Source organism: Myzus persicae, unplaced genomic scaffold (genome assembly GCF_001856785.1).
Source record: "Myzus persicae strain clone G006 unplaced genomic scaffold, MPER_G0061.0, whole genome shotgun sequence".
Taxonomy (NCBI): Eukaryota; Metazoa; Arthropoda; class Insecta; order Hemiptera; family Aphididae; genus Myzus; species Myzus persicae.
The window spans coordinates 230,919-258,010 of NW_019100902.1; the positions used below are offsets into that span (position 1 = coordinate 230,919).

The window sequence follows — 27,092 nt, forward strand, 5'->3', positions numbered from 1 at the left end:
AGGTCTAGTGAGTTTTTCGTTTGGTAAGCAATATATTATAGCAACGCAATTTATTTACTATCGCCCAAAGCCGGGCAAGTGAATAATTTTTTTTTGTACTCGATTCAGTTAATCCGCATTAATGAGAACGAATTAATTTAATTTTCGCTTAACTCAGTTAAGTTAAAAGTTAATACACCGTTTTTAAATTTTATATTGAATTAAAAAAAAGGTTTTTTTTATCTTAATGAAACTATAATAACTCTAATTTTTATTGATTAGGAAATAATTAATTACTTTGATTGATCAAGTGATTTGTTAGTTAATTTGGCATTTTCTTCTGTGCTCCGTAGCGTGTGGGTTTGTTTAAATTGTGCGACAAGGGAATGTTGTTTTGATAATAAACGTTAAGCTATGAAAAATCTGAAAAAAGCACAAAAATCATGAAATTCGCCCCAATACAACATACAATTATAAACAAGTATAAATATGTCTCAAAAATCAAAAATACAGCATACAATTATAAATTCGTCAGCATATTACTACAATTACTCATAACAATTACTTTGCAAATATGCAAATGCTAGAAGTCCTCTGCTAGAAGGCCAGTATAACTATGCACGTCATTAATATATATTTACCAATAGATGGTCAATAACACTTCATCGAAACGTTTTGTTCTATACTTTTCAAACTACATATTCAATTCTTTGAGTTATCGGTGCGATGAAGATTAGATTAAATATTTATGCGGTTTTAAATAGTAATGAAAAGTTCATAGTCGGCAAAACTGCTGCAAAAGATTTATAAATAATATATACATTTATAGTGCTCGACGTATACGAGCATGTATATAAATTGTTTATTCTTCGTAAAAACCATTTCGATAGCGCACTGTCATTCAACAACACCGCTCAAAGTTTCAATGTGAAAAAAAAGAAAAAATTGTCATATACCTTTTAATACAATAATTGAACTACTAATGCGAATAATATGTTATTAATGTTTAGTGTTTACTTTTGAAATAAGTGCAATGATTTTGTTTAGCGAGAAAATGAAGTCTCAGCTGACTCTTCTAATAATTACGGGTGATTTGCCGAGCACGCTCCCCGCGCGTCCTTCTTTATTTATACTTTAAAATTAATTTATTCGAATTCTAATTATCGCGTGCTTGTTAAGTTTAGTCTTAAAGAGTTGAAGGCGATATTTCAAATACATATATCTATACGTTTAAGGATATAATAATGTCTTGTGACGTCGTGACGATAAAACATTTTTTTTCAAACCAACGAATAATAACTGAAATTTTCAATGTAAATCGTCAAGCAAACGGTTTTCTCAACAACGTAAATAATGTTTAAAAATGTAAAACAGGGATTTAGAGAAATGCACGAATAAGGGTAAAATATAGTGGAACGTGCTTGCGGTTGTGAGCCACCCTGTATGTTATACTTGAAAAATTATACAAACTTTAAAAATAAATTGACAGAAATGTCTTAGGAATGGCGAGATGAATCAGTTCCCTTTTTCACACACATATACAATATAGGTACTTACTAACAGCTGTGTATTTCGGAAGGTATTTTAAATGGGAAAATTCACATAGTAATAAGAGCGATATTTAATTATGTACAATGCAGCCACGGGAACGTGTCTGAATAAAAAAGAAAAAAAGAAAAAGGAGAAAATTCGATTAAATTCAAACGTTTTACTTTAATAATTCGTGACTATATAGTATGAAAAAAAAATGAGATTAAATAAAACCAGAAAACAATCAGATGTTTCACAGGACTAGGCGTGGCGTTAAAAGGTTTGGAAATTAATTTGCACCGGTTTTTACGCGATTTCATTCTCTAAATAGCCTGCCCGTGGAACTAATGAATATATCGACCCTTGGACCGACTTACTTTTGAGGTCGAAATCGTGTACAAAAGACAAACGGTCTGACAACAGTTTATAAATATATGAACGGCGGGACCGGTGGGGGTGGTGGCGGTGGCGTCGACGACGGTTTCCGCGTTTAATGAGACCCTTAACGGCGAAATTATTTCCTTCGCAGAACTATAGAATTTGAACTCACTCACTATATACGTGTATATAAATATATAAAGTGTCGCTATAGCAGTTGATACAGTTGGAATAGTTGCTAGTCGCAGCCATTGTTTTAAAGAGTGGTTTCAAAACTTTTGACGTATCTCGTGTGTCTTTCTGTGTCGATTTTATATAATATCATCCCACTCCTGCGTTTTCCGACGCCACAGACATTCGCTGCCGCCGCCACCGTCATTATACGTACGACGTGTAACAACACCCCCCTCCTCTGGTCCAAACCGGGGTAGTAATTGTTGTCACATCTCACCGTGGAAAAATGTCGCGTCGACGGTTTTAATATTATAATCATTTATAATCATTACATTCCTGTTGTATATATGGTTATTTATGAATATCTCGTCACTTACGTTTAACCGTCACCAGTCCGCTTGGCTGACAACTCACACCACAACTGCATACAATTATCCATAGACTGCGAGCGATTAACCGAAAATGCTACTACCCCCTTTAGTAGGCAATGAATATTTATCGAATTCCGAATTTTGGAACTTTTAAGCGTACGCTTCATAAGAACCATATTGTTCATGTTTTATTCCAAATACCTTCGTTTTATCCACACCGTCAATTAAGGAAGATTGTCGAGTGGCGATATAAATTTCATTTTTTTTAAAGAAAACCACCAATTTCCATACTTCCAATAAATTGTTAATCAGATTAATTTTTTTGAAATTTGTATGTGTTCAAATCGAAATACGAACGGGAGTTTTTGAGTTATTTGACTACATGTACTAAAGCGGATAAGATGTCTATGTTAATGGGTTTGGAATATACGGGCAATATGGTTAAGTGAAAACTTAGTAATCAATATTAATCTATTCAAATTGTTATAAAAATAATGTAATTTTCAAGAACTTTTATCTTAAGAAACTACTCATTTGAATTTTGATTAAGGTACACTGGCATTTTAAAAACAACAGCTGTTTTATATAATTTACAGTGAAAACGTTCTGTTTTGAAAAAAATCTAAAGTCTGTATCAAGATACAAAACACTGCTTAAATGGTATAGAAAATCTTAAATAATTGAAATATGGCACTTAAGTTTACTTTAAAATACAAAAATCAGAAATTAAATAAATTAGTTATTAAAGACAAAAATGAGGATGAGCACTGAGCAATGAGCAATGAGCATGTTACATTAATTTCCTTACTTAAGTACGTACGTAATATCATAATATAAATATAAACATAATTAATATTATTACTATTACGATTTATATCGCTAGCTTTAAACGGCCCTTTATAATATGGGTACAAAATGTATTATTAATTATCAAGTTCTCTGCGATTATATAATAATGAAAACTCATTGCCAATAAATATTATGATTGAGCGGTTTAAAAGTCTATCATTTTCACTAATCATATAATATAGGTGCCAGTATTGTATTTATATAATATTAAAGTGTTTTTTTTTTCTTTCAATTATTCATATTAACTGATTTTCAAAACGTTTAATGCATATAAATAGCTACAAATCTGTTAAGGCGTTTTAGTATTAAAAACAATAATACCATTTAGTGTTAGATAAATTCACATATTTTCTTTGAAGTTATATATATTTCAATATATTATGTTATAAAAATAATTCAAAATATAAACTTACCGACCAACTACCCCTAATAGCTTTTTGTATTTTCTAGTTATCTATATTAAATAATTTTACCAGAGAAAAATATGTATCGTAAAATCAATAGAATTACTACGCAAGTGAAAAGTAATAACGATATGCTTTATTAATAAAATTAACATTTTTTAAATCTCTATCACTGTAATATGAGAGGTGTTTTTGTTTCATATAATTGTTTTGATATTTATTTAATATCATATAATACACTTTTGCACACAAGTGGAAACATCATAGTAGGTACATATATATATTTTATAATATAATAGTTTAAATAAACAAAACAAAACAAAAAATACAAAAACATAATATAATTTAAATGAATAGATTAAAATTTCAATTAAACATACATTAATGGTTTGCTCAAATTTCTAAAGTTCTGCTACACATATATAATTAATGTGTATTAAACATAAAACAAATAAAGGTTTATACAAGTCAAATAATGCATACAGACAGGAGTATTGGTAAGTGGTGGTTTCTATTATCACAAGCCTTCAACTTAAAAAAATACTCCACCTCGTTTATACTATTATTATATAAAAATTAAATAGGCTGCATGCATAAATAAAAATTATTTATAAGATCATTTTTTATTAACAGTCAAACAGTTATTATGAGAACTCGTAGGCTGCCACTACACATTTTTTTTACTTTTATTCAAATATTTATAAAACTATATAGTAAACAAAATATATTGATGGTTTCCATAAGTTGAATAATGTAGATATACAGACAAGAGTATCGGTAAGTGGGCTGTTTCTCCACTCAAGCCTCCAACTTAAAAAAATACTCGACCTCATTTTATGCTGATAATTATACACAAATTAAATAAACTGTATGACTACAAAAATAAAAAAAAGTATTTACAAAATCATTCTTTTAACCCCAAATAATTTCAAGAATTTATAGGCTGCCCATATTTCAAAACTAAAATTCAAATATTAATTAAACTAAATTGTGACAGGCAAATTATAACGATAATATACTTAATTGTTGTCGATATTCGTTATCTTTTAACTATGTTTCTGAATATGGAATCAAAACATTACATTTTGACGTTAAAAAAACCCTTAAAAATATACAATATTACAGCTGGTATGATTATTTTTTTTTAGAATTGTTAGTTGAGATTTCAAGTTAAATTAATTTTTAAAATGAATTACCTAAAACTTTCAAAATACAAAACCGCGGCCCAACAATTCCTTATCGTCAAATAATGTTTTCGTTTGGTTTAACTTTTCCATGTTTGTTAAATCCTGTAAAAGCAATTTTACAGATCAAACGATTATTTATTATCAGACAACATTTTCAACATATTTCCTTTAGATTATTTCCTCACTCTTAGGTTTTTACCAGTTTTTCCCAGTTTTCATATTTTTGTTTATTAAAAATAGCACAAATCCTTATAGAATAAGTTCCCGTTTGATATTTTTTTCTATAAGAACTAATTAATATTTTTTTTTTATAAAATGAATCTTCATTATTAATATTGTTCACTTGTTTTACTCGTAATAACAGGTTAATTAATTTGCTGAAAAATCTTGAATAATATTTTCTACTAAGCATAATAATTTATTGTACAAACTATGTTATGCATAAAATTATTGGACAATTTATTGTTTAAAAGGAGCCTGGTATGGCGCGGTGGCAGTCATTAATGTGTGCTGGGGCAACTTCGTCACTAGCTTCCGGATGGGTGACCATCTGGCTTGAAAGTGACGAATTCTCGCTCCACATACATGCCGTGTTCCTCAACTAACTGTAAGCCCCTACAAAATTCTAATGGCCATAGTTTCCGATGTTTAAGTTCAATAAAAAAAAAAAAATAAATATGGTTTCAAATCAAACAAGTTAATAGTGTGTACGTCTTTATATATTATAAGTAGTTACTCTATCGCATAGGTTCCCAACCTATGGTCCGTGGACCACTAGTGGTCCGCGAGACATTGTCAGGTGGTCCGCGAGCCATACTTACAAAATGTAAAAATATTTTAATAATTTCATTTTCCTTTGAGGCATAACACTAATTACTGACAATCGTGTATAGTACGTCGTTTCTTTATAAATTTATATTACATAGTGAAATCCATGTTATTAAAAGCCTCATATTCATGTAATAATAATCAAAATTCTAAAATATGTGAAAAAAAATTGATTCTTATTTGTAAGAAAAATAAGGTATATAATTGAGGTGGTCCGTGACGTATCCAAAGTTCTCATAGTGGTCCATAGTACCAAAAAGGTTGGGAACCACTGCTCTATCGTGATTCCCATTTCAGTTGCGATACCATACGAAAAAAGGTTATGTGTAAAATATCGTTATGTTTTTTCAGACAACCCTTACATGAAACTAGAAAAGTGTTATATTATCTTAGTTACTTAAAATGCATTAATTTGTGTTACATTAAAAATAATGTTAGGTATTCAATGCAAATACAAGTATACTAGTTTCAGCTTAAGTTTTTTTTGTGATTATTGTAAATTTCTCACAATGAATATTTTTCTTAAATGTTTAAGTATACGTCATGGCTGCAGTTATCATCAAATTAACAATCTAGCTAATCTTGAATTCGTTCAAAATTACTCCGAATTGAGTTAACAGATGAATTGGATAAACTAAGTTAACTTATAACTCGAACAAAAATACTTGATGAGTGGCACTTTCGGCGTTTGCCATCATTCAAACTTCTGTTTTATTGATTATTATTACTCTGTAATAATGTTTTTCCGAACGTTTTTCGTTTGAAAGTTTATCACTTTGAATTTAATATTTTGACCGTATTCATAAAAATGTTACCTTATAATTCGAGGGAGAACGATTTTGGTTTTAAAAATAAATGTTTTTCCTAGGAGTTATACTTTTGCATCACAAATCGTTCAAAAGAATTAATCAGATCGTTGGAATAGGTAAACTCATAACCGTGTACAACTCAGGTTCTTATACGACCAGGTGTAGTGAATATTATTAATTAAAAATTAAAAATACATAATATTATTCGTACTGTTAACTAACCTACTGTAAAGCATATTAGCTGCCATACTATCTTATATTCAAAAATTAACGAGAATGAAAATTTTATTTAGATTGCCCAAGGCAAATCGTGTTAGTGTCAATATAATAATATATAGGTATATGTCGAATTTTGTTGTATAACTTTTCGTAGTTATAACTTATAAACTATAACGTATGAGGTATAAACAATATTTAATGCAATTTGTTTAAAGTTAAAGTTCATTTAATGGTATAGAAATTATTCATAATAATTTGCTACTTTTACAAGATAATATAGGGGAGCCCGTGCGATGGAATGGAGGAGCGGCGAAGCACACAATAACTTGGTATGGGCATTTTTTTTATGCTCAACGTTTGCGTATCGTTTATTTATGTCGAATTTAATATTTATAAGCCAGTATAAAGTATAGTTATTGGTAACTCTACCATTATAAAATACGATTATTTTATTGTCGATGGACATATTTTATTCTCGTTTTCTCTCATTTTTTATAATTTTATTTTGTTTTTCGTTGCAGGAAAGTGAAATCATATATACGATTAAGCTCAATGTGCAATGTATATCTATTCGCATTTTCATGTCGAAAACGTTATTTTGTTTCCAATTTTATTTTGAGGCACAAAATGACGGGGGCAGAAAAGGGCGTTGGTCTTGTGTTTGAATAATATTGCTTTTACTCAGTGTAACAATCTTCATTAATTGGATACCCTGATTAACATATTAATCTGAATGGCATATAAAAATAAATACGTTAGTTAAAATATATTTGTAATGAAATTATTTTTCCATAACTCTTCTAATATTAATATATAATTTATATAGTACGGTATACACAAACAAAAAAATATTCCTCCTCCTTGAGCTGATAACTAAATTCACATGTAAGTGAGCTACCGTTTAGGTATCTTTAAGAGTTGAAAAAGTGCTATAAACACACTCCAAGTCACAAATATTGTGTTGATATAACTTTTTTTTTCAAACGGTATTGAAACGGTTTTGAGTCTATATTAATTACAGACATATAGACAGACAGACTAACATCCATTTATAATATTACGTATATACTATATAGACTATTATCAATGATGTATTAATGTGTATAATAATACTTGTCGATACTCCAAACTGAGAAACGGACGTGGTAATTGATAGGACATAATATATATTACCGACGAAGGGTGTCTACATTAATATTGAATATTGTATTGAATAAATGATCTTCTAGGCACAAATGTGCCTATATTGCATATACACTAAGCCGGTCAATGAGTTTGTAATAAAAAAGAGTATATTACTATGTACATTAGAATGAATATTATTAAATAGTAAAATTATTATTATTTCAGGTTCCAGGAATCGTCTTGACCTCGTCACCTCGGCACATGGTAAGTGGCTTGCATATACCTAATTATTGTTGTTGTACATTTGAAAAACCAAGTAACTCTAGTCAGTATAATAATAATTGAGTATTACTACGCATGAACCGTAAGATTTTATGCAGTTTACGTCTAAGCCAATAATTGTTATGTTTTATTTTTCATCGAAATCCATACACTGTGGAAAACCCAAACACTATGGGAATTGGGTTTTGAAATTGATATTGCGATCGTTTTGGTTGAAATCGTTCCAGTTGTTTTTGAGTCTATTAATTATTACATACCGACAGACAAACATCCATTTATGTATACATATTATATTATAGGATTGACATGTTGAAATGTATAAACATAATATTATTCATATTTCATTCCATGTGCTTGTCGGATTATGGAAAAAATGATGTTTTTTGAATTTTTTTTTAGTTGTTCATACGTTGTACTATTAAAAAGAATTATTATTTGTGTTTTCCCGAGTTAATGTTTTTGTAAACTCGAAGCTCTATATTAAATAATAATATTTGACGCTGTGAAATTGGGTTTGAACATCAAGTTACCAGTTTCTATCCCCGAATTCCCTTAATACTATTATTTAAGTATTCACTTTAGAAGGAAAAAACTTTGCAACGTGATATTTAACTATAGGGCTGTTGTAGTATAGTATTAACGTATGCGTAGTGTGCGTATAATATAATCTGGCGGGTGTAAGCTGTATTTTTCGTAATTTCCAGTTTTAATATCATTATTAAATTATAAGGATACGATAATTTAATCAGACTCAGGTGGAAATCGTGTTTAATGTTTTCAAAATGTATATTAGCTATTAGGTACGGACACGGTATACCTACTGGCTACTGCTATCGAATACAATGTTTTGAAACGCCAATGTTTTTGAGTTTTAATTTTCAAATGTAACAATTAATTGTTTTTTATAAAAGTTTGAATTATATAAATTTATTTGCACCCTTTAAAATACTCTTACCCTAACCTAGGGTTTTTTTTAAAGCAATTGTCAGTAATATTAACGTTTAAGCTTATATAAAAGTTAATGTTATGTAATTATAAGGGAGTGTTGCATTTTTATTTATCAAAAAATATAATTTATGTTAGTTTGTCTAATTTAAAAAAATGTCTTCTACTCTATTTTTACAGACAATAGGTATAGGTACTTATTACTATATTTTTTTTATAATTTATTATTATTTATACCTTCTTCGTGTTATGTTATTTGATGAGTTAATATTTCACTGTAATTAATTTTTATTTAGTATTAATTAACATAAGTTTATTACAAAATTAACATAAATTAGAAGCTATAATATTATGCCTTGTAGAGATTTTCACTGTTGTAAGTACAGACAAATTAAAATACTGAGAAAATATATAAAGCTTACCGTACCGGTTATAACAGCAGCCTATAGTAAGTTTATTAGGTTAGCATGACAAATTGTCTTGTAACTCGGCCGGCTTAAATATTTTTAAGATATTTAACTATCCATTTATCATCTAAGATTTCAAATAATCGATTATATAATATCGATGTATTATATACTTGGATAAATTAATATTTGTTGTTCAGTATTTAAACTCATTTCCCGAAATATTTAGCAATGTATTTTTTTTTTAAATTAAAAATGCTTGCAATAGTAAAATTGTATCTTTGGATAAATTTATTTTATTCAGTACTATAGCTGTAATACCCGAAGCAATCCACTTGCGGAGGGGGTTGTAATAAGTAACTTTTTTTTATCTTACGTGAATGAATTGCAAGCAGAAATATAATAAGAAAATCATTTTAAAATTACTATTAATAGCGGAAAATTCACCCTAAAATAACGGGTCCAATCTGTTATCTAAACCTTTCTCAAATCGTCGAGTATTTTTTGATTCTATATTAGCCTCAGCCATTTTTTCTTTTATAATATATAATAGCTGTTTCCGTGGCTTCTATTCTTTAAAATTCTTTCGTTTGGTCCAGAATCCCAAATAATATGTGTGTACAATTTGGTCAAAAACTGTGGATTTAAATATGTCTCAGTTAAATAATATAATATGTGTGGGTTAACTATATAGTATAATCTAAACTTAAATCCTAAGACTCCAAATCTAACCTAACTATCTCTTCGTTTCCATTTTACTTCAGTTGAACTCATATTCTCAAAGTGGTTTTTTTGTCGAAAACAGACGATGATTTTCTTAGTTTGTAAACCTCAACCATACACTTCGCCTCTAATATATAATAACAATCGTTACTACATTTTACATTTATAAATAATGGCTTATTGTTAGCCAAAAATAACAAAATATACAATGCATATTTTATAACAATACAGAAAATTATATCCAATCGCAATATCTATTTTAGAACCTGTAACCAAACGCAATGAATGAACATTAATATATCCATTAACAGAAAAAAATTACACGATTTTCGTGAACCGAAACATAATTGATGAGTTACCTCATAAAGCGACCTATATGGGTTGAAAAACGAAGCTGCAAACTCTAGCTCCCGAGTCTTGAAAGGTTTCTATTGATATAATTTTTATTGAAAACGGTTCAGTAGTTTTTTTTTGTCTACAGAAGACGAACAAAGAAAAATTAATTGATACGTATCATATATTGGTTTAGATAACCATATACATTACATAATATAAAATCGGTATTAAAATATCTATTAAGTAGGTTACCCTATGTATTTGACAGCGGGTACATCGAAGAGGAAAAAATACTCGTTTTTTTTTATTCAAGAGCTGCAGTGCACTCGTCAAAGGCTAAAAAAGCCATAAACGTATTAAATGTTTGGAATCGTTATCACGAATGAAATAAAAAATAATATCAAAGTAACAAGGTATTATGAAGGTATAAAAAAAAAAACGAAAAAAATAATCAGATTTTCAGCGTGCGCACACATTCATTCGGCGAAATCACTTATATGGGATCAGATTTATACTTATTGTATATGTATACCTAAACTAAAACAAAAGAACGAATTACATTAATACGAGATCAACAGTTAATTGTTTTTCCAAATAAGAAAAAAAAACGAGGATAAACTTCAGAAAGTAAAAAACGTTTTATAAGTAAACCGCATACCGCATATACCACACATATGATGTGCATACGTCATCATACTTCTTGGTGTTTCTTCGCGACAACCCACCTAATCCGTATTTATATTATACCGTAGGTGCATCTACTCAGCTATTCAGTGACGAAGTTGTATTAAAGATAAAATGTATTTGTCTGACCCGAAGAGCTTAAAGATTTTATTTCTATAGAAAGAATAATAACGCTTAAAGGAGAAATTTTGAACAAATTCAACCACAAAACTATGTAGATGTATAATAATTTATCCCCACAAAAAATTATAGTATTCTGACCTAAATAGTTGTATTTTGTCGTCAATTGGTGATAGAGGTGTCAATTATATATGAGAATAATATAGAATAATGTACGAAAACGTTAAACTACACGTATGCTATGATAATTCAAAATTGTTTAAAAAGTGTTATCTTTTAGTTAACATTTCAATCTAAGAATCGAAAAATAGGTGGCCTTTCAAAGATTTACTATTTTCATGTTATCATTGCACAAATATTTTTCACGGGCAAATACGTAAAACTGTTGAATTTCATTAATTGTTGTTATCTCTTTGTACAATGTACTATAATTTTAGTCGATTTACGTTAATATGAATGTACGACTATCAGTTGATAATGAGTTTTATCCTAATGACTTCTCCCAGCGAATGTTGAAGACAGCATGAGAGTGACTCTACCTGATGTTGACAGAAGCCGAAACGACTCGAGAAATATAATATTTGCTGATGTGACAATTTGGGGACGACGAACAATATTATATTTACTCGTTATTAAATATGGCACAGTGCCACAACTATGCACCAGACACCAGTTTGGTGTTTGTCTGTTGCCATTAATATCTCTGGTCGAGGTGTCACACTTTAGTATTTTACCAACTCATCGAGAGAAATGAAATTTATTGATAAAGTACCGAAATCGTGATACGTATTTACGATAATTTGGACTTACGGTTCATAGGTACGGCATAATATAATATAACACCGCCGTCCATTCTGTATGTAAGGCGATTAATTTCGTACGATCACTCCTTTTTATTTTTTCTATAATGCAGAAATTCGAAATCCAAATTTTTGGAATTTTTAAATATACATTAGGACCGTATTTTAAAATTCTTGAGATTGTTCGTACTACTTAAGGAGTGACCCTTTTGGATAAACAACCTTTTGTTTCGTTTTTCACTGCGAATTATTCAGCGGATAATTTTTCTGAAAATTTTGACGTAACAAAATCAAAATCTGAACGAGTAGTTTTTCAGTTATTATAACCTTGTATATTAAGGATAAAAGGTCCATGATAAATGGGTTTGGAAGGTTCCTATGGGGGCTATGGGGAATTGAACATTTTAGTAGTTAATATTAATCTATCAACATTTATAATAATATTATGTAAAAATGATTCAAGTATAATAAATACTAAACCCAACATTATATTCTATTATATTTCATACTTTTGTAAAACCATATTTTTTAATGTCTATTATCCTTGGTTATAAAGTTTTAATATTGGCCAGAAACGATCCCCCTATAATACGTAAATTATGTGAAGTGGAAAACAGAGTCAAACACATAATAACTAATATCAGAATGCCTGAAGTTCGAAAACTCGAGAAATAAACACCACATACATACAATCTACTAGGAAAAGCCCTAAATCCAGACCGCCAATCACATATCAACACCATCAACTTCCTAAGGAAAATAGAATTATACAACTTAAAATAAGGACTAACTAATATATAATATAAATGTAACTACAATGTAAAGTATATTTAATTACAATGTAAATTAGAACTGTTGGCCTACATACGTCGATGGAACTAAGATCAATAAAAAAAAGTTTTGATAACTGAGAAACTGCTCGTTTGAATTTTGAATTAAGTACATCAAAATTTTCAAAAAAAATCATTCCCTAAATAACTGACTGTTAAAAAGCGGGGTTCTCGTTGGAAAGACAGAAGTTTTATATGGCCACATCTGAACACTCCATAAGTAGTACAAGAAAAAATCTTTAAAATAATTCAAAAGTACCCATGGTCTTTGAGTATATTCGAAAATTCCAAAAATTCGATATTAAATCGAAATCCTGCGGTGAGCTTACTCTGCAAGTCGTCATGTTTCTAATGAAATATTATAATGTTCCGAACGAGTTTCCCACACAGCTCTGTGGTTACAATCACTACACGAAACGGAGAGTTGTTATTGCTGTTATTATACACACACCGTGGTATATACGATGTAAATATTAAAACATTACATCGTAATAGTCTTGTACGTTTTTGGCCGTAGAAAATTTGTTCATGTTGTCTGAATAATATTATAACCTAGATACCTAGGTATAACCTGTGTTTACGAAACGATCGGAAACACGTGGTCGTGTATAATAACGATAACCATTTTGTAATTTCTAAACCGCAATAATTATTACACGCCGCGTAACATGTTATTATTATTATTGTTATACATTTTTAATAGTTATTATTTAACGGAAAATGAAAAACATCGATGGCAAGTCATATTATTATAATAATATGTTTCTACACGGTCGGGCGTAAAGACAACGTCGAGACGAATGGAAAACTTTAGCAGTTGTGCCCGTGAGAAAAATGTCTTCCGATCGCTGTTCGAAATTTTTTAGGGAACATACTGCTATTGTGGCTCAGGTTTTTTGTGGCATAATTGCTGCCCAGCATGTTACTATCGATACACACACTAATTAAAAATATAAAATTAAAAATTATATGGGTATTGTGGATATTTTATAATTCCATACTTATTATTTTCTAGTCGTATAATACTACTAACCGTTACCATAACGAACGGAACGTCCATTTAACTACAATTAAAAATTGTAAATAGATGTTTACACTACGAAGACACGAACCTTTTTTAAAGCACTTAGAACTGTATTATTATTATTATTATTATTATTATATAATTGCGTGTGACCCATTTCGGAACTGACGACTGTTGTGGCTCATTTCAGGCATTTAGTGTGGTGGATTTTCTTATTTTTTTAAACACACATCAAACCATAAAATCTGAGACTATGTTGGGGATACCTTATGAATATATAAAACCTTATCGATGTGAATGAACGTATCTCAATTCCACTTTTAAAGTAAAACCGTTTAAAATAGTATCTGATGAACCGCAACGCGTCGTCACTAGCACATAGCTATACTCTATATCTATTAGACCTATTCGTGAAATCCGTCGGGACGGACATTGATCCCCGATGCTCCTTCGACAGCAATATATGTATTAACGATATTATATAAAAAAAAAAAACATTCTTTCTATATAATAGCCGACTATACGGGCAACACAGTGTAATGACTACACAATTTGTACCAATCGGTATATCAATGGAACTTTTGAAACACGAAATAAGCTCATCTTCGATTATCTGCTCATTTCAATAATATTTTAAGCTAGTGATCATAATATAGGCTACTATATAAGTATATAATCTCGAAAATACGGGTTGGCTAAAAGTACGTTGAATATACTACCTTATGTAATTGAGTATAAGCCACAGTACATTTTGAAACACGCTCAAAACAAATAACTAATAAGCAAACAAATGTCTCGTTCATACTCGTATTTAACTGCGCAACTGCAGATGATGTCTATGCGTTATCTGCGCTAGCATTGAATTATTACTACTGGGTAAGATTGATTTACAATAATTGCACAGACTCGCAATCCACAAACCGTTTAAACGGGTCCGTGCAAAAACAAGACAAATCCATTTTTATAAAAAATCCACCTTTGAATATTAATTGATAAAAAAAAAAAACTATATCTTACTGTAAGACAGTTTCAACTACCCAAATAGGAAATTTTGTAACGTACTTGCAGCGTCTTATTCCTTATTATTTTTGCGGATAAGCTAGAAGGATCCAAGAAAACATCATAATAATTTATGAATTCTAAGTTCTGGCCAAGACATAAGATACCTCCAAAAATTGAAATTTTTTTTTCTTCTGAAAAGTTTTTAAAGAAGAATTGTGTGGGTTTGCATTGACCCCTTCAATTAGGCGTATACATAACAAAAGCGTGCAAGTCGGCGCAACACCATGCAATGGATTTTATTTGAACGTATATCCTACTCCAAAACAACCGAAGAGACACGCCGAAGGAAACATGCAAGGACATTGATTTATAAACAAAAAAATATGTAATCGATGTCTAAAGAAAAAAAAATTTGAGAAAATTTTAAATTTTAAATATTTATAAATGGGTAGCACATTTCTGGAAAAAAACTGGTTTCGAATAAAAGTTAAATTGTTTTAAACGACTGTGCTTAAAATATATCGCGAAAATTTGGTTTTGCTAAACTACACGTCGAATTCCCAATATTATAATTGCAGAGTAGGTATAACCATATAAGTCGAATACGTTGAAACACTCTCAAACAAAAGCGTATCGTATACTATTATATTTAATGGCGCGTCTTGCAGATGTCTTCGCGTTATCTCTCGAGTCGGTAAGATTGATTCGCAATAATTGCACGAACTCGTCGCGATCCACCGACTAATTAGACGCGTACAACAAAAGCGTGCAAGTCGGTTCGCTCTCTGTACTTACAATGCAGGGTATTTTATTTGATCGTATGTATAATAAACACGCGTACCGACTCCAGGACAACCGAAGAGACACGCCGAGGGAAATATGCAAGAAGAATAATTTATATCGCACTTCACATGTATGATATTCTGAACGATGTATTGTTCCTGCGAGTTTCAAAGGTACGACGACCGTTGTAGTTGTAACAACAGCTGCAGTATATAATAATAGTATAGTGCGGCGTGAATTCACTTTACTACATTATTATTATATAGATCCCTCGAAATGTGTTTGGTTTAGAACACTTTGCTGCAGAAATGGAGGGGGGGCGCCGAACAATTTGTTTGCAGAAACGCTCGTTGTTTTGAAAGTCACAAAGAAGAATATACCTATCTATATAATAATGTATAAACCAGGGTTGTTCAAAACGATTCATCCGATTTCAAACGCGCTTGTGTTATTATTTTTTGGGGTTAGGACTTTAGAATTATACTTCTATCATAATACATTGACACGTTGCATAAAATAATAATTTTTCAAATGTATTTAATAGTACTTATAATGTTTCTTCGAAACAATGATGGTCAACAACATCCAGTGCTCGACTTGGGGGTGGACGCAGGGGGACGGAGTACCTCAACTAATTTTTCAGACATTTTAGAATACCCCTACTATTATTTTTAAGGGGAACTCACGGGACTCTACATTATTCTACATTTTTATCAAAATGAGAGAGATACCAATCATAATTGATCTTATGGATTATTTCATAACCGCAGATCTATAAGTTAGTTAGTATTAACTAATTATTACTAAGCTAATTAATTAATTTACTTTTATTGTCATTTTGAGTTTGAGGTTATTTATAACTATGTTATAATATGTACAGTAGTTATTAATTACCTATTATATTACCTAATATGTATTTGGATTTTTTTTTTAAATTGATTATTTATAAATATTTTTAATATGATTTAAATTGGGCTTATTAGGGGGTGTGGGGACATAGCCCCCACAGCTCAGTAGCGTTTAACAAATGACGAGGACGCTTTTTTTTAAGTAAACAGAGTCCCCCTAGTTTAATTTTTCCAAGTCGAGCACTGACAACATCTAGTCGGAACTCATATTCGTTGTAATTGAAACGGCTGGCTGTTTAGATCCTTTGTGGTTGATGATTGTGATTTATCCTTAACATACCTCTAAAAGAAGTAGGTAACCAAATAGCGTAAGATCAGGTCACCTATAAGTGTATGTTAATTGAAAGTTCAAGGTAGTTGTATGCGATCAACATATCATACAGAAAAAATATTCGTGAGGGGCGGTGGTTAAAAGTAGAAACATTTTAAAATTAAACTTACAAATTGCCATAATGCCAAAAAAAAATATTTTCTGAAACCCTTAGGGGGATCGAACTTGCATATAGTCTATAGTTTTACTGATTGAGATTGTACTAAATATAACGTTAAATAATATTGTGTGAAAGTATACAAGTATTAATCATTATCAATAGAAACAAAAATCGTTTGAAGTATTGTAATAGTTATTTTACTTTTAAATATGCATATATAATATATATATATATATATATACTAATTCGTCAAATGCTTATAATATTGAAATTCGTTTGACTGTATATTTTCAATATGTTTTGATTACTCTAATCTGCACTTCATAAGGCACATTATATTACATTTTCCAATTCTTTTATGCATTGAGATTGAACATTTATGGGATTTTTAACCAAATACAAAATTGTTCTCAGATTTTTCGGATTTTGAAAAATGTAATCAACATTTGAAATTAATACACAAACAAATATCATGACTATATTTTTGTTACTTCTTAACTACCTACTATAAGAACAAATTGTTATACGAATCTTTAAGTTTATTTACTGATGTATATTTAACAAAAATTGTATTGACATAAATTGAAAAAAAATAAGATTTTTTAAATTTATATAAATACACCAAAAGAGTAAAGTCATGTGCTGAAAAAATGTATATAAATGTATGGTGAAAATTGCAAGTATTTACGATTTCTTATTTTTGAATCACAATAGTCGCAACAGTCCAAAAAAACTGGTGTTACGTAATTATTCCAGTTATATTATATTTCTTTATATTTTCTATAACTTTCTGCGATTCAAAGCGTGCAATTTCAGACACACAAAACAAATGATTGAAAAATAAACCCGTCATATCTTTGTCAAATTAACACATTCATCACTCCGCTTGGAATCTTAAATTTGAAAACAAACCCTTTGGGAAATTTGAGTTACGACCATATCTGATGTGAAATACCATACAAAGATTATAGGAACACAAGTAGTATTACATTATCAACCTCGAATATAACACCGCTTAAACGTCATGACATATATATTATATAATTGATATTTTGAGTGCGATCTAAAGTTTTCGCACGTACTTAGCGGACTCAGACGACGAAACCACAAAGCCGACACAATTTCGACAATGTGAAATATTTTGAAGTAAATAAGTGTATTGCAATGCACAATAATTATATTTCGAAAACTAATGTTAAATGAATACCTATCTATATAGTTTTAAAACAATTAAATGTATTTTCGTGTCTCTATAATATATTAAGAACACAAAACAAACATATATAAATTATCATTTTATTGAACACAAAATCCCAAATATGAGTACGTCTATTAGTATTGTACACATTAGTAATTTACAGGAGTCGTTGATTCATGGCTTTTTGTTACAATTACAATAGTGGAAGTCCCCATTAAAAAATAAAAAAAAAACGATTAAAAAATTAATAAGAGTACTGAGTAATGACGTGTGATGGCATTAAAATATTTCTAATCCGGAGTTGTTGGCTAAAGTGTACTATACCCGGACACTTTGTGTAATACTTTAATTTAAAATTGTTTGAATAATACAAATCGTTTATAAAACAAATATGCAAAACCTCTTAGTGAAGTGGTTGGTATTATAATATGTTTAATTGAGCCATTAGATAATAGGTGCATAATAGACAATGTGACATTTATGTACTTAATAGCTTATACATGGAATGGTTGAATTCTCAGAATTATTTTGAAAAATTAAGCAAACATTCTCGTTCTTCATTAGGTACCTGCAGAGTCTATGACCTCTGTGTCACTATCCACCAGACCTTAAAAACTCGAAATAATAATATTATATTTAATACCTGTTGAAATGGTGCACTTTTCATGATCATTAAATACCGGAGACTCTTCTGAAGTTGCATATTTTTATGGCGTGTTCTAAATCCTACAAAAACAAACTATACAAATCCAAATCATGAGATTTAGATTGATTTAAAGAAAGATTTATTTTGCACAAAATTGCATGTTTCAAGTTTTTTAATAGAAATGTACTAATTAGTACTTTTGTACTCTATAATATACTATAACATCAATTATTAACAGATATTATTATGTAATTTATGTTACTTTATCATTTCTATGATATGCTGTTATTACGAATAGTTATCATAGACCTTAAAGGCTTAAACTCATAAACAAAGCATATCAGGCTGGTGGGGTTGAGTGATACGGTCACAGAAACTGTGTTACAGTGATGTATTATCATCAGAAGTCAATATAAAGAAAGCTTTGAAATTAAAAACCAGAAAAGTTTCTATAGCAGTTCTTCCGAAAGTTTATTCAGCATTCGTTTAATTTGATTGAAAACCGTAAGAAATATTCATAAATCGTGATAGAATACGATAATTACGTATTCACGTTGTCTTTGTTTTTAACCATGTACAAACTGACTCGGTTTACACAAATGCGCAGAAATGTGCTACAGCAAGATCACAACTACCCACTTTGACCGCGGGACCTAACACCATGTTCTGTCTATGATGAGTATAAGGTTTATGATATTTATCCAATTTTATCGGACGGTCCAGCTCAGTTCGAGAGCAGCCTTGAAGAAGTCGTCGCAGCGAACGGGTGTACCTGGACGATCGCTTGCAGAGGCGTGCCGGCAGGGGGATCACATGCTTGTAAAAACTAAAAAGGGCCGTTTTCGACTTCCATCTGATGACCAAAAGAGACGCACGCTGCTAACGACCATGCCCGCCGGTCTGGGTCTGCAGCAAAGTCGATCCGGATTCGAGGGAAAGATGCCCGTCGTATAACGTAATCGATGACAAGTGCCGAACTGACTGTTAGGGAGGTGTAACAACACCTGGGCTCCATCTCGCCCGGATTCGGGGCGAGAACCGTACTCGGGGGTGATTATAATCGTTTTCGATTGGTCGAGACAAGACGCACGACTCGCCCGCTGCATGGCTGGTGTGAGGGATTGGCCACATCGTAATCACTAGTGTCTTCGGTGCATGCAGTCGGAGTGTCGGACAGTCACGGTCGTTTACTTTAACTATCTGTTAATTTTATTAAAAGGATAAGCTTATGAACAAAATGAAAAACTAAATATTCCACGATGAATTGTCAACAAAATCGTGTATATATATATATAGGTAGGTAATTCAAGTATATTTCTTGGACCAAAATATTACCATACCAGTGTTTTGAATTTTATCTCAGTGCCTTGGAAGGTCTCGAGTTGAATTTGAATAGAATTAATGAATTTGCGCTCGCAAATTAAAGAACAAATAATAGTGATTTACAAGAATTATTCAAGCTCCATACTAATATTATATAAATATCGTAATAGGCGTGGGACCAAAAAAAAAAAAATTTAATATATTTTAAATTATTTTAATGCCGGACGAAAATGTATGTAGGAATAATGATTTATTAACGGCGGCGGCTGGACGTTGATTTATTTATTTTTATATAAATGTACACCTCTTCGTTTTGCTCTCGTAAGCCTACACACATTTTAAACCGAAATCTTAAGTATTCAACGGTAAAATATTCGATGAGATTCTGATGCAAAGTTCCCGTGAGAGTTTCGACAAAGTTTACGCCAAAGTTCACGGTAATGTTTCGAATACTAACCATTTACTAGAGGATTTACGTGGTCCATTCAAGAAGAACAAAGGAATTAATTCTGCTACTTGTGTACTATACACGTAAATTCAATTTCAGGTATAGGCGGGTTGATGTGGTATGGATGGTATACGCGCGGTTGGCTCACAAACCTCGTCGGGTTAATTGGATATAAAATTTTTTATTTATGCGCATCGCGCAGGTGGTTGCACGCAGTATTTTTGTTTCACTAACATATTATAATATTATAATATTTATCGTAAACAATTTCTGAGTAACACGCTAACAACAACCACCAAACATTTATGAATGAATATAGTTAACTAAATTAGATAACTTTCATTCAACAACGATTTAATGGCCAATACGTATCAGGGGTTTAATAAAAGTAGCATGTTTGGTATTCTTTTTTTTTTCTCTGCGAAAATGAAATAGGAATCATAGGTATGTTTTCGGGCTGGGTACAACTTTTTAAACTATTTTTTCGTAATGCTTTGTTTATTGCCATAGAAATGCAAATCAACGTTAAAAACAAAAAAATTATTTAATTCCTAACATAATTTAGTATTCTACTAGATATTTGTACACTGCACTGAACCCAAAAATATATCTATGATTTCTTTTCTTGTAAAGAAAAATATCTAGTAGCATACTACTTTGATTTAACCCTTGATAAGTATTTTTTTCACGCAACCCTGAATATATTCGTATAGGTATAATCTATACTATTATAATTGTTCAGATATATTTTTTAATTGATTTCAAGTCTCGAATTTTTTTCACATTGGCTACCTTATAAGTTATAAGTTATAGGTTTATAGCGTTTTAATATTGAACGACGTGGCTACTATGAGAAATCAGCGGAATAGCGTCGTTTTATATTCAACGGGCAAACGATTTCGATTAATTTGAATAATATTATAATTAATCGGATTAATTGTCCGACAGTCAGTCCACGACGAATGTTGTTATCGGTTCGTGCTTCGACTAACTTAATTATTACTATATATGATGCTATAAGGTATAATAGTACGATGATGATAGCCGACTTATCCGGTTTTTCGACGTTCACTACGGTTTGACGTATTATTATTAATTTCCTCTATTGAAATATTCGATAACACCTCATCATATAATATAATACACTGCAGAGTGATTTTCCTTCGAGCTTGCTCCTCTCATTTTTTCCTGAATTTATTAAAATCCTGATTTATGAAATATTTTAGTACCTGCAACAAGTACACCATCATATTATTTTAAAATATTTATTTATGTTTTGTTATTAGTGGAGTGTATTTTTTGTCGATAAAAACTATTTCCTAAATGGAAACAACCCCTTTTCAATGTAAACTAATAAGTAGATTGTTTGATTTCCAATATTGCTCTTGTGTATAAATCGAAATTTGACCGTATAGTGTCCAAATTCATTGTTCTTTATATACTTAATATATACTTAATAATAGGTTTATATAGTATAGGTGGTATAATATGATGATTTAAAAATGATTCGAGATTAATGTTCATATCAATATATCTAAGGATTGTAAAATCATAACAATTTTCTGATTATAACAACTAACAAGTACCTACCTAACATAAATATGACATAATATGTTTTATATTTGACGAAAAATAATTATTAAGCACTGTTATCTATGCTATACGTAAAGTGAAATAACATTCGAATTTCAATTTGGACTCAACAAAATATTCCAAAAAATAATTTTCTTGACGATCCACAGCAAAAAAGTGTGGTTCTCATTTTGATCAAAATATATTTGTATCACCACAAGATACTTCTTAAATGGTATAAAATCTTAGTACCTAAAGAAGTATATTTAATTTGAATAAACGCATTATAAGGATAAAAATATAGCGAGGGTGAGCTTACTTGGTGAATCGCATTCTATGTACATGAAGTACATGTATATATCTTATAATATACATGAGTAGATAATCTAAATAAAAACTAAACCACAGTGGATGGCGTGCCGTTTGTCTTTATGCCTTTTTCCCGGGATAATTATATATAAATGTGATTGGTTTCATCTGGTGCAATTGTTCGAAAACATTATACAAGTGCGAAGTTACAGAGTGATTCACGGAGCATGTTATCGCCCTTTTTTTTCAATAAAATTGCAGTTTCTTGAATTATGTTTTTCAGAATTTTTAAACAAACTTTAAAACCATAGGTATAAATAAAATCTATTTAAAATAATATTTCGAAATAATCTCGGGATTTTTCGAACTACTCGTGGAGTGGTGTTCTGTAGAGGTATACACTTTTGTTTTTTGAAAAATGATTAATTTATAATTTAAAAAATAAATAAATTCTTGATCCAAATATCTGATATTTCACCTATCTTATATTTTTGTAAGAACATTTTTAAAGACTATTATCTTTAATATAAATAATTAAATAACTGAGACCCTACTTGTTTGAATTTTTTATTAAGGGTGTCGTAGCCTTTAGTATAAAACACGTCTTACAGAAAAAAACTTCCGAGCCCTGTAGTCCTATTTTTTTTTATTTAAAAGAATAGAACACTTTACAGACAGATCAGATGAAAGCCCGATTTTCAAAATTATAATTTTAGAAGCTAAAATATGAATTCAAGTGATACACAATATTTGATATTTTTCAAACTTATTTCTCTATCAATATATTACTCTACTTACATCAAGTAAAGTATACTTGTGATCTCATTGGTATTGTATAAATTACGTATATACATATAAATAGCTTACATTTAATTGAGTTCATATGTTTTGGAAGTAGTTTGATTAATGGACAGGCAATGTTCCATTCTCTCATTTAGTAAAATTGTAAATTTATTTATCTATCGTATTATTATATGTACCGCAGATTGTGATTTTTCTATTTTTTTTCTTTTTAATAGGTAAAATAAAACTTTTTGTATTTAAAATCAAAATTTGAATCAATTTCAATTCATTATTAGAAGAATAAAGGGGGTGAACATGCTAACCGGTATAATATTATAGGTATAGAATTACATAAAAGCTCATCAGTCGTATAAAATGAAAAATCCCCGTCGCTGCGGCCAGCGGGCTTTGATTTAGGGGAGGTAGGGGATGGTCGTTTCCCCACTGCACCGAAAACGGCTCTCGCGATACGAATGATAAGAGCCCGTTGGATTACCGTCAAAGTGCGCTTGTTTAGGTATAAGACACCGAGCGAGAACCACCTTCGTGCCCATCGCTCCGATTCCCACCGTAGGTCCATCGCCTCCACTATTCTACCGTAGTTGAGTGAAACTCAAAACGAACATTGCCGAATTCGTCGTCAGAATTACAGTATGATGATATTTATAATTAAATTACCGGTTACGCAGAAATCGACGAGGCGCCTAAAAATATAAGCGTACGTGCACTATAGTATGGATAATATTGTTATTTATTACGCGCTGATCAAAATAATGATTTAGGTCAGAGGTTTTCAAACTTTTTTTTTTTCGCTCATAGGTATACCACTCATGCGTGTATCGTGAATCAGTCATGTACCACTAATGACCAAAGGCGCACCCTTTGCATTCTATCATCGCACGTCGTTCATAATTTAACGCGTCGTGTTCAAATAGGAACTAGCGTATTAATCGGGTGAGCTCTGTCGGTTGTGGTTATCTTTTTACTGTACCAGGCGTTACCATGAATTTGAAAAATATTCAACTCGTCGACGTCTCGTTATACTACAACAGTGTTTAAATGGTTTGATTTTTTTTTTTAAATATCACTTATTACCACCGATGAAATGTTTAAGACACTATTGCACCGCTATTGTATTCCGCGTAAACTGCGTGTGGTTAATACGTTACCATAATATACCAAATAGACCAAAATATTCATCTATTCTGCAGTGGATTATATTTTAGGTGGTTTTAATTAATGGCTATAGAAATCAATTTATTGGATTTGGCGAATTCAGAACACGGGACCACACGGGTTACTAGACGGAATACGGAGGAATTGTATAATCGCGCCTTTATGATATGAACATATGAACAATTACGCTATTTAACCTGTTCTAACGATATTAAATACAATTTTTCCAAAAACGCTGTTCTATATAAAGACTTAAAATTATGCGAAAGAAACATTTTCAAAAACGATAGTGTTTTCTAAAACAATGACTATTGTAGTTTCAAGTTTAATGGATCTCCATTTTGGGAATGTTTACAGATTTCGTAATTGTATATGTATTGCAAAAGTTGTTGTGCATCCGATGAATTCAATTTACATGGCGTACATGCTATTTGAAACGGCTTATGTACCTATTTGAATAATATAATATAATACAATTATCCTAATTGTACAATTTTATTCCACATAATACATTCCATCTGCATAAATATTTTTATTTAAGATTATGGCTCATACTAACTATTATAATATTGATAAATTGATTATACGATACAATTATTATTAACTTATTGTGACGTTTGTAACAACGAACCAATTATATGGATGGTTTAATATTATATGGGTACCTATGATTTTCAAATATTATATTTACAACAATATTATTATGTTATATAATATTCATAAAAGTATGATATTACTTCCATAGTTCACGGGCTACAAATTTATAGTGAATTTAATGTATCTTTCAACTCCCTAAAAAAAAAAACAAAGAATAAAACGGTTATCTTGTTTGGTATGTAAGTACATTGTAATAATATAAAAGTGCTTTGTTGAAACAACGCTGATAAGCTGATGGTTTTTCTTATAATATACTGTTAAAATAATAGGTGTATAGTTTGTATTAAAATATTTTTGAATTATAAGTACATGCCAGACGTGAGTATATGCACAACAAAAAAACGCTTATTGACGACCGTCGATCAATCACTTGCCGAATAGTTTAAGTGAAAACTTGTAGAACGATAAAAGTAACATTGAGTATAATAGAATTTTATCGGTTTCCCTGGAGAAAAAATACTTTCGGGGTGAAAAATGTGATCCCGAATAAAATAGTATAAAGTACTTTGAGTACGTTTGGTCAAGCGGGGAATAGTGTGACGTGAAAATTCAAGCTCATATTATAAATGCATCCGTGTACAGTTTTTTCAAACATTCTGTTTATCACAATTAATTAATATTAGATACCTGGAGTTTAACTATAATAAAAAAAACATAATCAAATTTTGTGGTAAAAATAATTTTAATATGCAATTTGTAGAACCATTAAAATAATACAAATTCAATACTTTTAATTTTCTATTATCCAAGGGAAAAACGCAAAATCAAATCAATTCGATTATTAGTTCCATGAATAATAATTTAAGAGACCAAGTACCTAAATAATTATAATAATTATGGTAAAGTTGATTTTAATTTTAAATTGTTATTTCATTTTTTTAATAATTTTGTTTAAATTTAACAGTACTACCTATGTCCTACATAAATAATAAATAAATACATCACCGACGATAGAAATGTAATGAAACTGCCACAATATATATATGTATATATATATATAACTTATCTTATTACTTTTCACTACCTAGTCATTTAAGTCTAAATATATTTTGAAAATGTAATGATTTATACGAAATCATATTTATTTTTTTGATTTAATTTTTCTCTTCCCTGTCATAACAATGTAACAATGTAAGCTAATAGTAAAAAAATAATACAGTTGAACTGATAAACCACATTAATACATTAGCCAAGTATATTATGTTAAAATGGTCTTAATTAATGAATTGAATACTAAATCATCTATAACATCCTAACAATCGCATTGTTGCATCGGTTTCAAGATTCTAAGTATTCAATAATCATGGTAACATCGCGAAATTGTTCGATGTTACTCTTAGGCGGGTTTCCACTATATATACATTAGCTTCAATCCTTAGCTGTGATTGGTGGTTAGGTTAGGTTACCACACGATTAACCACGTCACCGTGTTGTTGGAAATTGCTGAACATTTTTCGTGTACACGGCACACGCGTATAGTGGAAATCATCTTTTAAACTGCAATTAGGGTTAATAACTTACTTATTAAGTTAACTTACAGTTAGACCACTGTCACCACAATTATTACTCAACTTAATAAAAAAAAAACGTTTACCTAAATAAACTGAGCATCATATACAATGTACGTTTAATATTTCTGCAGTGAAAAAAAACACATTGTATGGAACAACTACTTAGACTCATCAATCACTTTTTAATGCGTCTGCCGACGTATGCTGTGATATTAAAACTTTGTAGTACATAGGAATAATGATGGGCCGTCGTCGTCATGTACTCGTGTGTACCACATATTACAGTATGCGTACGATTCATAAAACATTCTTTAAAAAAACAGAGTGGCGCGAAGAAAAAA

General features: G+C 30.3%; 1 protein-coding gene across 6 annotated transcripts in view; it reads left to right on the forward strand.

The window, feature by feature from the left end:
- Nucleotides 1–27,092, forward strand: part of LOC111026679 — a 205,473-nt gene that overhangs the window by 81,719 nt on the left and 96,662 nt on the right. For all 6 annotated transcript variants that reach the window (XM_022304799.1, XM_022304798.1, XM_022304802.1 and 3 more), the window contains one exon: nt 8,079–8,117. The gene's annotated coding sequence lies outside the window, so the exon portion shown is untranslated. The remainder of the gene's footprint in view (nt 1–8,078; nt 8,118–27,092) is intronic.